At 44.7% G+C, this 14465-nt stretch overlaps 1 pseudogene; it reads left to right on the forward strand.

Moving 5' to 3' along the window:
* The first annotated feature begins 933 nt into the window (after window positions 1–933).
* Window positions 934–1051, forward strand: LOC124790349 (annotated as a pseudogene).
* Window positions 1052–14465: the final 13414 nt, after the last annotated feature.

A 14465-nucleotide genomic window follows, 5' to 3' on the forward strand; every position in this document is an offset into this window, starting at 1 on the left:
CCGACGGCGATGTGAGCCTAACTCCCTCCCCCAACTGCGAGTTTAGTACCAGAGCCGATGCACCACCTTTACCTCTGGGATCCAAACCAGCCACCTGTTGACCGAGCGTGTTCAGACTAGACTGCGTTAGTGACCTCAGTTGCGAAAGCGGGTGTGCCAGTATTGTTAACGGAATCATTGTATATGATTTCTGTAGAAATTTTCTATTCAGTGACAACAGGCAATGGTGATTTAGAAATTATACACTTAAACGATAACCGCCGGCCGCGGTGGCCGAGCGGTTCTAGGCGCTTCAGTCCGGAACCGCGCGACTGCTACGGTCGCAGGTTCGAATCCTGCCTCGGGCATGGATGTGTGTGATGTCCTTAGGTTAGTTAGGTATAAGTAGTTCTAAGTTCTAGGGGACTGATGACCTCAGATGTTAAGTCCCATAGTGCTCAGAGTCATTTGAACCATTTTAAATGGTAACCATATTCACGCCAAAAACAGTTTTCACAAGGAAGTTTACAGCTGTTTTGCCTGTATAATAAAGAAATGAGCACTACACATATACTACATTACAAAAAGAACCCGATAGCGATAACTTTTTCTCATCTTTGGGGTGAAACAAAACAAGATATCAGTCACATCGAAAAGTTCAGATGAAAAATGTATTGTGTAGAATGTGAGGAATGAGATGTATTATACAAATTCTAAACGTTCCGCGTTTAAAATTATCGTACACGTATTTTATACAGATATTAGCGAACCCGGCAATGCTTAGCAACTGCTATATGTAAGGGATTTGGATACACGTCCTGGGGACTATATCAGAAGGCATATTTCGACTCCTCGGTGCCACTCTACCCACTTTGAAGATACGGCACTGAAAGTCATGTAAATCATGGAATGTGAATAAAAATACTTTTTTGTCTTCTATTTTGTTTTTATTATGTCAACGGCCTTGCCGCAGTGGATACACAGGTTCCCGTTAGATCACCGAAGTTAAGCGCTGTCGGGCGTGGACGGCACCTGGGTGGGTGACCATCCAGGCCGCCATGCGCTGTTGCCATTTTTCAGGGTGCACTCAGCCTCGTGATTCCAATTGAGGAGTTACTCGACCGAATAGTAGCGGCTCCGGTCAAAGAAAACCATCATAACGGCCGGGAGAGCGGTGTGCTGACCACATGCCCCTCCTATCCGCACGCTCACCTGAGGATGACACGGCGGTCGGATGGGCCGACTTCAGAATTCACAACGATTTCCGTCGTCCAGTTACTGTGTGGTAAGTGCATGAATTGCTCTTCTGAAATACCAGTTCGTGAAAGGTCAACATTTAACGACGTAAAAAATTTGTTTAATTGCTTAAATGCCCTGATGTCGCAGTTACAACCGACTGCGAGGCAGAATAGTATTGTGTAAAAATATAAAGGAAATAGCAGAGGAACTTTTAGAGATTTTGCAAACAACTTTTCCCCATTATATATTTAGACAGATAAAAGGCACGAAAGATGAGCCATTGCAATGGCAAATTTTTGTTAATAGTGAACTGAAGGCACAGCAAAATTTCATTAGCGGTATGATAGAAATGATTGTAACATTTTAGGTTTTGGAGATGTTTCAACGTGTTAAGATGCGAATTAATTGAATGTGAAATGAAGAATTTTAAGATTATTCATTTGAAGAAACTTTCAAACATACCTATGTTTAAAATGGTTATTGAAGTAGAGATGACTCAAATACTACATACATAAAAGTGCAAAGAAAAACTACTGTAGTGTATGCTTAACAAATAAATGGAAATAAAAAGATTGGATGACTGTATTGAGAAATTGACAATCCAAATGAAATGAGCGAAAAAGAAACGAAAAAGCCATCGCATATAAGCATTTGCACAAGCAAACCATTTTGTGACCTGTTTGCAGTGGTTTGAAGTCACGGGGACATTAGTACCCTTCGGTCACAGGTGCGGGCACGGCGCCGGATTTCCGGAGTCTTCTGCGAACACCTGGTACGTGAGAATGGTACCAGCTCTGAGAACAAAGCCATTGACGTCAGAGCGCTAGATTCGAACGGAAGATTTGCCACGGGTCAGCTGCCAGTGTTCTTTCGAATGACGCAGCTGACATATAAGCGACTTGCATCGGTCGAAGGAAGGTCAAGGTTTCAACTTCCCATCGGCGTAGTGGCCACCAGAACGCAACAAAGTCCGACAAGGTCACCCAAGGTACTCTACAGTGGTCTTACTGAAGGAATCTTACCGGCATTCTTTTGAAGTGCTTTTTGTGAGTTTTTTTAGTTTCTGTAGAGCCTTACTTCCTACCTAGTTGTACCTAAGAACTAAAAAGCTCGTAGTGAAAAAGTGTGCCGGCCGGTGTGGCCGAGCGGTTCTAGGCGCTTCAGACTGGAACCGCGCGACCGCTACGGTCGCAGATTCGAATCCTGCTTCGGGCATGGATGTGTGTGATGTCCTTAGGTTAGTTAGGTGTAAGTAGTTCTAAGTTCTAGGGGGCTGGTGACCTCAGCAGTTAAATCCCATAGTGCTCAGAGCCATTTGAACCATTTTTTTTAAAGTGTATCATTTAAAACACTTGCCATTGCGACTGAACGAAACAGATTAAGAATTCGATATATTGAAACAAATCGATTTAATGAACGGTTGTAGAGCTTCCCATGTCACTGATCTTCATAGGAAAACGAATCACGAGTAGCAAACGTGGACAAACATACCCACAATGGTTGCGAAAAAGATACCAGTATATGTTGCTGTGACACGCAATAGTAAGATAAGAAAAAATCGAACAAGGTTTTCTAGAAGTCAAGCGTCTGGATACGTTTTCAGATAGACACGTCCTTGAGATCATGTTTTAGTCACAACATTCGGCCTAAACGTGAGGTTGGGAATTTACAGAATTTAAGAGGAATGACTCAATATACAGGGTGAGTCAGGAGGAAAGCTACACTATGTGATCAAAAGTATTCGGACAAATGGCTGAAAATGACTTACAAGTTCCTGGCACCTTCCATCGCTAATGCTGGAATTCAATATGGTTTTGGTCCACCCTTAGCTTTTATGACAGCTTCCGGTCTCGCAGGCATATGTTCAATCATGTGCTGGAACGTTTTTTGGGGAATGGCAGCCCATTCTTCACGGAGTTCTGCACTAGGGAGAGATATCGATGTTGGTCAGTGAGGCCTGGCACGGAGTCGGCATTCCAAAACATCCCAAAGGTGTTCTGTAGGATTCAGGTCAGGACTCTGCAGTCCAGTTCATTACACGGATGTACATTATGAACAGGTGCTCAATCGCCATCCCTGAATTGCTCTTCAACATTGGGAAGCAAGAAGGTGCTTAAAACAGCAATGTAGGCCTGTGCTGTGATAGTGCCTCGCAAAACAACAAGGGGTGCAAGCCCCGCATGAAAAACAGGACCACACCATAACACCACCGCCTCCGAATTTTACTGTTGGCACTACACACGCTGGCAGATGACGTTCACCGGGCATTCGCCATACCCACATCCTGCCATCGGATTGCCACATTGTGTACCGTGATTCGTCACTCCACACAACGTTTTTCCAGTGTTCAAACGTCCAATGTTTACGCTCCTTACACCAAGCGAGGCGTCGTTTGGCATTTACCGCCGTGATGTGTGGATTATGAGCAGCCGCTCGAGCATGAAATCCAAGTTTTCTCATCTCCCGCCTAACTGCCATAGTACTTGCAGTGGTTCCTGATGCAGTTTGGAATTCCTGTGTGTTGGTCTGGATAGATGTCTGCTTATCACACATTACGACCCTCTTCAACTGTCGGCGGTCTCTGTCAGTGAACAGAGGAGGTCGGCCTGTTCGCTTTTGTTCTGTACGTGTCCCTTCACGTTTCCACCTCACTATCACTTCGGAAACAGTGGACCTAGGGATGTTTAGGAGTGTGGAAATCTCGCGTACAGACGTATGACACAAGTGACACCCAGTCATCTGACCAAGTTCGAAGTATGTGAGTTCCGCGGAGCGCCCCATTCTGCTCTCTCACGATGTCTGACGACTACTTAGTTCGCTGATATGGAGTACCTGGCAGCACAATGCACCTAATATGAAAAACGTATGTTTTTGGGGTGTCCGGATACTTTTGATCACACAGTGCATATGCTTTGCGGGGTGATAGTATTTGTGATTATAAACAGAAAACATTAAATGAACATATGTCCTGTTCTCAACGGTTTCCGAGGAAACTAATGAAAACAATGAGGCTCAAATGGCTCTGAGCACTATGGGACTTAACATCTGTGGTCATCAGTCCCCTAAGTCCCCTAGAACTTAGAACTGCTTAAACTTAACTAACCTAAGGACATCACACACATCCATGCACGAGGCAGGATTCGAATCTGCGACCGTAGCAGTCGTGCGATTCCGGACTGAGCGCCTAGAACCGCTCGGCTACCGCGGCCGGCAAACAATGAGGAACAGGACAAAAGCAGGGGGATAGTAAGTGAATCATTGTGATCTAATGTTTCGTTTATTGTGTACATCTCCTCTCAAATGATGTTTAAAAGTCCACCGTCAGCTACAATGCATTCTGCAGCTCTTGTATATAGATGCTGTATTGCTGACTTGGGCTCGTTAGTATAGTACTTTACATGAGCACTTGGAAACTTCTCTCTTAAGTCAACCCCACAAAGAGTAATGTAATGGAGTAAGATAAGGGTGATCTCGGTGGCCAAGAACCGACCCCATGTCGACCGATCCAACGCCCAGGGCACGTTTCAGTGAGATACTGTGTGCTGGCCATACAGATTGTACAGGAGCTCCGTCGAGGTGAAAGTACATGCGAAGTCACATTGTCATGTAACACTGTTAAACACTGGTGCAATTACCGTGTACTGAGACGTGACGTAAATAGTGTATAAACTTGCAGGTCTCTTCGCCCCGCAGTGCGCATCGAAATGGTCAGTGAAGACTATTCTACATAGCCTAAAGTCGCTTAGGTTGTATTCGTATATGAGTTTTGGTGAAGAAGGAGACGTAACTGACGCCCGTCATTTTCAACCAGCTATTTGTCGGATATGGTTAAGAAACGGGTGTATATTTTGAAGTTTTTTGTTCAGATTCGCAAAAACAATCAACCCTCAAAGCAGGTACCCTTCTTTCTGACTCACCCAGTATATCGATGAACCAGAACTCCACCGACAGAATTTAGTAGGTTGTTCAGGGAGATTTCCTGAGTACTCTGTGATTTTTCGGTGGCTCGTTGCAGAGTTGTAAGTAATTTCGACTTATTCGGCTTTGTTGCGAGAATTATCTTTGTTTCTGTGAAACTAGTTTCACAACAGTGAGTAACCTTGTAATACGCAGTAGCAAGAGAGGATTCGATTATCCGTGGTCGCCTTTGTTCAGATACAATACTTCTGTGATGGTGTCGCCGTCGTTGCGGGAACAGCTGAGCATAGCTTTGAGATCCCGACCTTACACTGCATTCAGCGAATACATTATATGAAATGCATATCAGTCAACTCCTCATTAGTTATTTCGATGTCACTGTGTATCATTGTTATAAAGTACAACTAACACCGCGGGAGAAAACAAACCCGAGCCAGAAAATAGCAGCGCTAAGTACAAGGTTGAGGGCGAAGAGTGAAGTGGCCATTACTGCTGCTGTCAGCAGAAAGTACCGTGTGTAAACCGAACGAGTTTGTTTCCAAATATGACACACAGCGCATGCCGTCCACATTTGCGCTGTTGTGCAGGTATTTTCAATGCAGTACCGATAACAGGTGTAAGAAAGCAAACGAGATGTAATTACTCTGTAACGAGCCAACGGAGACCACTGGTTCCTTATACCAAGGCCGGCCGCTGTGGCCGAGCGGTTCTAGGCGCTACAGTCTGGAACCACGCTACCGCTACGGTCGCAGGTTCGAATTCTGCCTTGGGCATGGATGTGTGTGATGTCCTTAGGTTAGTTAGGTTTAAGTAGTTCTAAGTTCTAGGAGACTGATGACCATAGATGTTAAGTCCCATAGTGCTCAGAGCCATTTGAACCATTTGAACTCTCTGCGGTGGAGGTCCATGAGAAGAATAGAAGCAGGGCAGTGGCAAACTGATGTGACCCGATCGCGTAATGTGAAACGTTCTGTTGTTTTATGGATGTGGCGACAGTCTACTGAGATCGAAACTGTATCTTGAAGACCAGAAACATCAGAAAGAGAGAACCATTATTTGGCTGCAAGGGCACGACAGTAGCGCCTTAGTACTGCACGGCAACTGGCATCTGACCTCGCAGCGTCCACTGGACGTGTTGTAGCGAGGGAAACTGTGTACAAAAGGTTCCGGCGGATTGGCCCTTATTGTCTGAGACCTGCTGTCTGTGTCCCTCTGCCGCGTCTTCATAGAAGGTAACGCCAAGAGTGGAGCCGTCAACATGCCACCTGGACAATCGAACAGTGGGCCAGTGTTCTTTTCACAGATGAGTCCCGATTTGGTTTGAATAGTGATTCTCGGAGGATTCGCATATGGAGGGAACGTGAACACGATTTCGGGACTCTGCCATTGGGGAAAGTGGTATCGAGGATGATCCGTAGTTGTGTGGGCAGGGATAATGTTGACTACTTCAACCCATGAAATTGTACGGCTAAACCGGCAAGATTTAACTGCTGTCAGGTAGCGTGACGAGATCGTGGGACATGATGTGCGGCTGTTGCGAGGTGCCGTGGTCCCACACTTCGTACTGCTGGACGATAATGCTCGACCTCACGCGTGGTTGATGTTTTCTAAGAAACGGATCATTTTGCACGTCGCATTCGGGAGGACGACGGTTCAATCCCGCGTCCGGGCATCCTGATTTAGGTTTTCCGTGATTTCCCTCCCGTGATTTCCCGTGATTTCCTTCCGTGATATCTCCCATAAGTCCAACCCCTCGTCCAAGTCGTGGGAGATGGGCAACGGCACAAAGTAGGGGATTGCCTTTAGGGGCGATGTACAGCGGGGACTTCGTGTGCCCCAGGACCGCTACGGTAGCTGGGAAGGCCCTATGGGAACCCTGAAACGTGACGGCTAACGGGGCTCTGGTGAAGCTGCGATAGGCCTAGCAAGCCAGTAGTGGATAAATCAACTGCTTTCAAAAAGGGAACATGCCTCGGATCACGGAACGGATTTAAAGGAAACGGACCAAGCAATGGAAAAGGATTACGAGATGGTTTACGGCTGGGCACCTTAAACGTAAGGACTCTAACTGGGAAGTTAGAAGAAATTGTAGAAATGATGGAAAGGAGGAAATTGGACATCTTGGGACTTGCTGAGACTAGGTGGAGAGGAGTTGGTGAAAAACCACTAAGTAAAGGATGTAAACTGTACTGGATAGGGAATGAGAGGGGAAGAAATGGAGTGGCAATAGTGGTCAGAGAGGGTCTGCAGGAGGAGGTGGAAGGTATCAATGATCGAATGATAAAAGCCAGAGTACGGGTGAAAGGAAAAAGCATTGAAATCATCCAAGCATATGCCCCACAGGTGGGGTGTACAAAAAAGGAGAAGGAGGAATTTGAAGATGACATGCAAAAGCAGCTAAATGGAGGAAATCAGATTATAATAGGGGACCTCAATGCACATGTTGGCACAGACAGGAAAGGATTCGAGGAGATAATGGGACCAGAGGGCTGGGGGAACCGAAATAGAGAAGGAAAATTGTTGCTGGAATTCTGCAAGAGGAATGGGCTGGCGATCGCAAATTCGTGGTACAAGAAGAGGAGTAGTCACAAAATAACTTGGTACAGTGGGGACTGGTCCCAAACTTCAGTAGTAGACTATGTACTAGTGGATAGGCAGATGATGAGCAGCCTCACAGATGTTAAGGTCATACCATCTGAGGCCTTAGACAGCGACCATCGGCTGTTGGTAGCCACCCTAAGAGAGAAAAAAGATAGGAGGGCAACAGATATACAGGAGAAAAGGTTGAAGACATGGATGCTGAAAGAGGATGAACGGAGGACCCAGTACCAGACACTGATCAGGAAGAAGCTGCCAAAGGAAGATCAGAGAACAGTGGAAGAAGAATGGGGCGATTTTAAGAGGGCTCTAGTTGAGGCAGCTGAGACTGTGTGCGGAAGAACTAGCACAAAGAGGAGAAGTAGGGAAACCCCATGGTGGAACAACATATGTAAAGAGGCAGTACTTCGAAAGAACAAAGCCTTCAGAGAATGGTTCCAGACCCGAACAGAGGAAGCTAGGGTAAAATATAAGGAAAGCAAGAAAGCGGCACAGACCATAGTAAGGGCGGAGAAGAAGAAGTGGATGGAAAAATGGACAAGAATGTTAGAAGAGGACAGTGAAGAGAACAAAAAAGTACTTTACACCATGGTAAGAAATAAGAGGAATGACAGAAGCGAGTGCCTGAGGATCATGGATAATAATGGAAGAGTTGTGGAGGAAATGCATGAGCTCAAAAGGATTTGGAAGGAGTACTTTGAAGATCTGTTGAATGCTGCCAAGCAGGTAACTAACAGCGATGGAGAGCCTAAGGCAGCAGACGATTATAATAGTGGGGAAATTGATGATCTAACTTGGAATGAAGTGGAAGAAGCCATAAAGAGGATGAAAGGGGGCAAGGCACCAGGTTGGGACGAAGTAACAGTGGATATGATACGAGCAGCAGGAGAAGTAGGAACCCAGTGGCTATACAGAGTGCTGAGGGTGGTGTGGAAGGAGAACAGAATTCCTGAGGATTGGAAGAAAGGAATTATAGTCCCGATCTTCAAGAAAGGGGATAAAAGGTGATGTGAGAACTACAGAGGAATCACCCTGCTATGCCACTGTGGAAAAATCTATGAAAAGATGCTGGAGAAGAGAATAAGAAGCAGTATTGAAAGTAGACTGCAAGAGGAGCAGTACGGTTTCAGACCGGGAAGGTCAACAACGGACCTCATATTTGCGGTAAGGCAACTGCAGGAAAGACACTATGAGTACGGGAAGGACTTAATCATGGCCTTTTTGGATATTGAGAAGGCGTATGACAGTATCTGTAGGGACAAGCTCTGGGATGTGCTGAACGCAAAAGGGATAGATGAAGAGATTACACGAAAAGTCAGAAAATGTATGAGGGAAGTGAGAGTTGTGTGAAAGTGGGGAGGGAACGTACTGCATGGTTCAAGCTGGAAAATGGGCTGCGACAGGGAAGTGCACTTTCGCCTTTATTGTTTATTATTGTTATGGATGAAATCCTACAGCAAGTATCAGATGCAATTGGAGATCATAAAATGAAAGCAGTGCTTTTTGCCGATGACCTGATGTTATGGGGAAATTGCGTGAAGGAGGTGCAAGAGCAGTTAGATGCATGGGAGGCAACGGCAGCACAATATGGAATGCATTTCTCTGCAAAGAAAAGTGAAATAATCGTCACAACAAGGAAGAAGAATAGGCCAAATGTGGATATAACTTGTGGAGGGGAAAATCTACAAGTGGTAGAGAACTTCAAGTACCTGGGAAGCGTGATTGAAAGTAAGGGGGGAAACGCAATGGAAATAAATGAAAGATGCAGAAAAGCAGGGCAGTTCTACAAATGCATTAGGGGGCTTATTTGGAGCAAGGAGGTGCCACAGAAATCCAAGGGAATTATATACCGAACCTACTTTGTCCCCATATTGACATACGGAAGTGAGACATGGGTAATGCACAAAAGCGACAAAAGTAGAATACAGGCTAGTGAAATGAAGTTCCAGAGGAGCAGGTTGGGTGTAACAAGACGAGACAGATTGCGAAATTTGTATGTGAGGGAAAGACTAAAGGAGGAACCAGTACAGGACAGGATAGAAAAATCAAGACTGCAGTGGTATGGACACATGAAGAGAATGGATGAGGGAAGAATTCCAAAGAGGATGTTTGATCTGCAACTGGAGGGGAAGAGGCCCAGAGGAAGACCAAGAGATAGATGGGTGAAGGGAGTGAAGGAATGTGTGATGAGAAGAGGAGAGAACTGGACGAAGGTGGAAGAGGGGGAATGGTGGAAAGACAGAACACGGTGGAGAGGCTTGTGTTCCCGACAGACCCAGCCAGTGGCTGGAAACTGTCCAAGATGATGATGATGACTCCAGGCAAATGCCGGGATGGTTCCTTTGAAAGGACACGGCCGACTTCCTTCCCCGTCCTTCTCTAATCCGATGAGACCGATGACCTCGCTGTTTGGTCTCTTCCCCCAAACAATCCAATCCAATCCAATCCATTTTGCACGCATGGCGTGGCCTGCTCGCTCTCCAGATTTGGATCTCATAGGGCACGTCTGGGAAGCGTTAGGGACACTGATTGCATCATATCAGCGTCCACCAACCAACTCTCCAAGACTTGCGAGCAGCGATGCAGCAAGAATGGGCGTAATTGCCTCAACATGAGATTGATGACATCATTCATAGCAAGCCCCGCCATTTGTCAGGTCTGTATTGCTGCCAGAGGTGGCTACATCCCATACTGAGATCACAACCAGTTGTCGAGATGTGTGTAAATCCGTTAAGTTGGAAAAACGAAGAACATTTTTGTCTACCGTTATGCATGTTGGAGTTGTTTTCGTTCCGTATTCTTTAACTGTTTCTACTTTACTATCACCTGATAATACTATTTCGTGACAAAATTAAACGCAACCTTACCAAAACTGCACTTTGATGCTTTAATTTTTGACACCATTGTAATATGGACTTCGGTATCCACATTGCTGTAGATAAACATTGGATAACTAACACAAAATATTAAATTTTACATACAACACCTAAGGAAGATTATACGACGTGCTACAGGAAATGGAAATATTTAGTAAGAGCAAGTGTTCACCAAATCAGATACTAAATTAACAGCGACAGTTTGGACGAATTTACTTTTAGTAATTTTCGGGGAGTTGCTTTCGTGATGTGACACATTGTCACAGATCGAAGTGTGGCGCTGTAAGACTATAAAATGACTGGCGTACATATTATCTCGTATAAAATGCAAGAGACAAAGAGGCAGTCTGCTCGTAGCGCGTCTACGCTCGACCGTGACTCGACAGCATCTAAGTAAGACAACAGGAAGTTACTGCGAACAGAACACGCCAGAGTAACGCGGCCCCTGGTGGTTGCAATCGACGCCCACAATCTGCCTTCTGTGTTTTATTTTGAATCTTGCATTTTACTGTAATTCGTCTTTCTACAAATTAATGACTTCAAACATATATTGTCTTACACATAAAACAAACGTGTCAACTTGTTCACTTAGATTCTCTCATCTAACGACGTTTTCTTGAAACACTTCTCTTATTTTTTTATGGGCAAGTGCCGAATCAAATAGTTACCTCCATTTATCTTTTTGAAAATTTTATTCTTCATCCACATACATAACTTTTCAGCACAGTTAATCCATTCATGCTGACTGTGCCAGATGGGTCTTGGCCTTGTTTTAAAAAAAGTGTGCGAAAGGTAATCATAAAGTTTCAATTATCATCTCGATAAAGTCAAGCTTCAGCTGTAAAGTCTGGTGAAGGAGACAGCAGTTCTCTACATTGTCGCCCTTTATATTTATTTATTTAACCTGCAGCTGCTGAAGCCTCATTTCCCATCAGGTGCCATTTCCCTAGAGCCTGGCCGTCCCTATAACCTGGTCTTGATCCGTGTGACTTTTGGCACTGCTGCACGGGGTAACCGTGCAGTCTTGGGCGTCTTGTCACGGTTCGCGTGGCTCCCTTCTTCGGAGATTCGGGCTATCTGAAAGAGGTTGTGTTCAGTGTTCCGATTGCCAGCTTAGCTGCATTGAAGGCACGGATTGCGCAACACACTCTGAACGTGATCCCGGAAACAGTTCGATCAGTTGTGAAACATGGTGTTCTTCGATATCAACTTGTTGCAGAAAACAGTTGACAGCGTATTGAACATGTTTTGCGCCGGAAATTAATAACCCGATTTGATTTTTATTGATGCTTTTTATGCGGTTTTTGGCCTAGGGGTAATTAAAGACCGAAGTGATTGAAGCTTTTTATGCTGATTTTGGGCTCAGGACAATTAAAAACCGATACGCGTGATGATTTTCATGCGGTTTTTGGCCTCAGGACAATTTAAAACCGACTGTTGCCATCTGATGCGATCTTACCTTGCCTTGGTGGATGGACATACGTAACTAACACACCGGTACACCCATGCGTACTGAGTAGTACACCTTGGGCGTTATTGAATGGTTCATTTGTCATTTGTAGTTCACCTCTCTGAAATTATGATTCTTACAGCGCCTGCTATCGCTCATTTTGTAACTATTTATTTTTCTTCTGCAATACGTTTTCCCCTTTCTCCGACAACATTCCGTTGGAATTTTCGTCATTCTGACCATTGATGTTATTTCTACAGCGGTTTGAAAGTTCAACTTCAACTATAATCACCCTATATATATATATATATATATATATATATATATATATATATATATATATATATACATATACAGAAGCTCTCCTGCGAATCTAGCAATCCTGAAAGAAAGGATATTGCGGAGACATGGCTTAGCCACAGCCTGGGGGATGTTTCCAGAATGAGATTTTCACTCTGCAACCGAGTGTGCGCTGATATGAAACTTCCTGGCAGATTAACACTGTGTGCCAGACCGAGACTCGAACCCGGGAACGCAGGAGAGCTTCTCTAAAGTTTGGAAGGTAGGAGACGAGGTACTGGCAGAAGTAAAGGTGTGAAGACGGGGCGTGAGTCGTGCTTGGGTAGCTCAGTTGGTAGAGCACTTGCCCGCGAAAGGCAAAGTTCCCGGGTTGGAGTCTCGGTCCGGCACACAGTTTCAATCTGCCAGGAAGTTTCATATCAGCGCACACTCCGCTGCAGAGTGAAAATATCATTCTGGAGGAAGATCCTGTTGTAAAGAATGATGTAAAGGGATGACGAGTGCGTAAAGGGAAAATGTGGGTCATTATTGTTCTTCAGAAGATATGGCATTAACTGTCTTTTTAAACTATAGATGTTATTCAATTCTCTAACATAGTGACAGACATTATTTCAGAGTCGGGTTGCCGCTGCCGGAAAGAATATCGACAAAGTAGCTGTGCGATGAAGTGGGACGGAAAGGATTTTGCTCTGATGGGAATGGGTGTTTCTGCTATGTTGTTCAGACAAGAGCGTTAAGGGATGGGAGAGACACGAGGAACAGTGTAAATTCGTAAGACAGTAGAGGGAACAGAGGGTATGTAGACCACTGAGCTTGTCTGCACGCAGCCAGGATAGCTGTGCATATGATGGCGAAATATGATCAAAGAGTGGAACGTCACAGATACAGTGAACACAAGCGTTCTTAACCAGATCCAGGCGCCGCGAGCTTTCCTGAGGTAGTCCTTGCAGGATAACATTACTGTAATCAATAATTGGTAGTGTAAGTGTTTGTACAAGTTTCTCTTTCAGACGAAAAGGAAAGTGCATTTTATATTTTTGTAAATCATGAAGACATGCTGATGCCTTCATGGCACTGCTGATATGTGCTCAGTCCCACTTAGATATTTATCTGTTATTATTTCAAAACTCTTTTCTCAGGGAGAAAAGCTGATATTTGTAAGGGTAGGTATTTTCGATACTACGAGCTAATCAGCCTAGAGTAACCAACCAGATTCACTTGGGTTTTTGATAGTCTAAGCTTTAACACGATGTTCTGTGTCTCTTGTGATTGTGCACGCAGGACACAACTCGAATTCCCAATAGCTGTCTTTAAATTTATTGGCTTTCCGCTTAGATGCAACCGGAAGTCATCCGCATGCATGTGAAAAAGCTGACGACACATCATTGAGATGCAATGAAAGGAGTATAGGACCTAATACTGAAGCTTGGGGGACGCCTGATACTACTTGCCTTCACTGAGACTGTATAGTGCCGTACACGACGCACAGCTGGCGAGACGTCAGGTATTGGCAAAACTATTGCACTGCACTTGAAGAGAAATTTAGTCTGCTAAGTTTGGCAAGTAAAATGTCGAAGTCAACAATGTCAACGGCTTTGCGATGTCTAAGAAGCACATGATGGTCGCCTCTTGTCCATCCATGGAATGCTTGAGACCATCTGCTAGCTTTATGAAGGCAGATATTGCACTACGATATATAAGGAAACGTATTCGTCTAGTTGGTTGATTGTAGTTAAGTAGTTCGTTAGCTGGCCGTGGACTATCTAATCTAAGCCCTTGGACAGTGTAGGAAGAATGCAAATAGGTCGTAAAAAAAGGGTGCTGCGGCAAATTCCTTTATAGCTAGTGGTTTAACTAATTCCTGTTTTCAAGCCAAAGAGCACATTTCCCCTAAGGACTCATTGGAGTCTTGAGAGTTGAGGGGAAACATTCCCTGTCAAGAATGAACTCCTTGTCATTCTGTGAACACCTAAATGCCTACCACGCGATGGTCTCTTCATCCTACGAGATAGGATGTAATAGTCGAGCAACATGCAACATGTTACTTCGTTCATCATACATATCGCGAAATGAGGATGCCGAGAAAGTCAGTGTAGTTAGAGATC

The sequence above is a fragment of the Schistocerca piceifrons genome, chromosome 3, assembly GCF_021461385.2.
Source record: "Schistocerca piceifrons isolate TAMUIC-IGC-003096 chromosome 3, iqSchPice1.1, whole genome shotgun sequence".
In the NCBI taxonomy this organism is placed as follows: Eukaryota; Metazoa; Arthropoda; class Insecta; order Orthoptera; family Acrididae; genus Schistocerca; species Schistocerca piceifrons.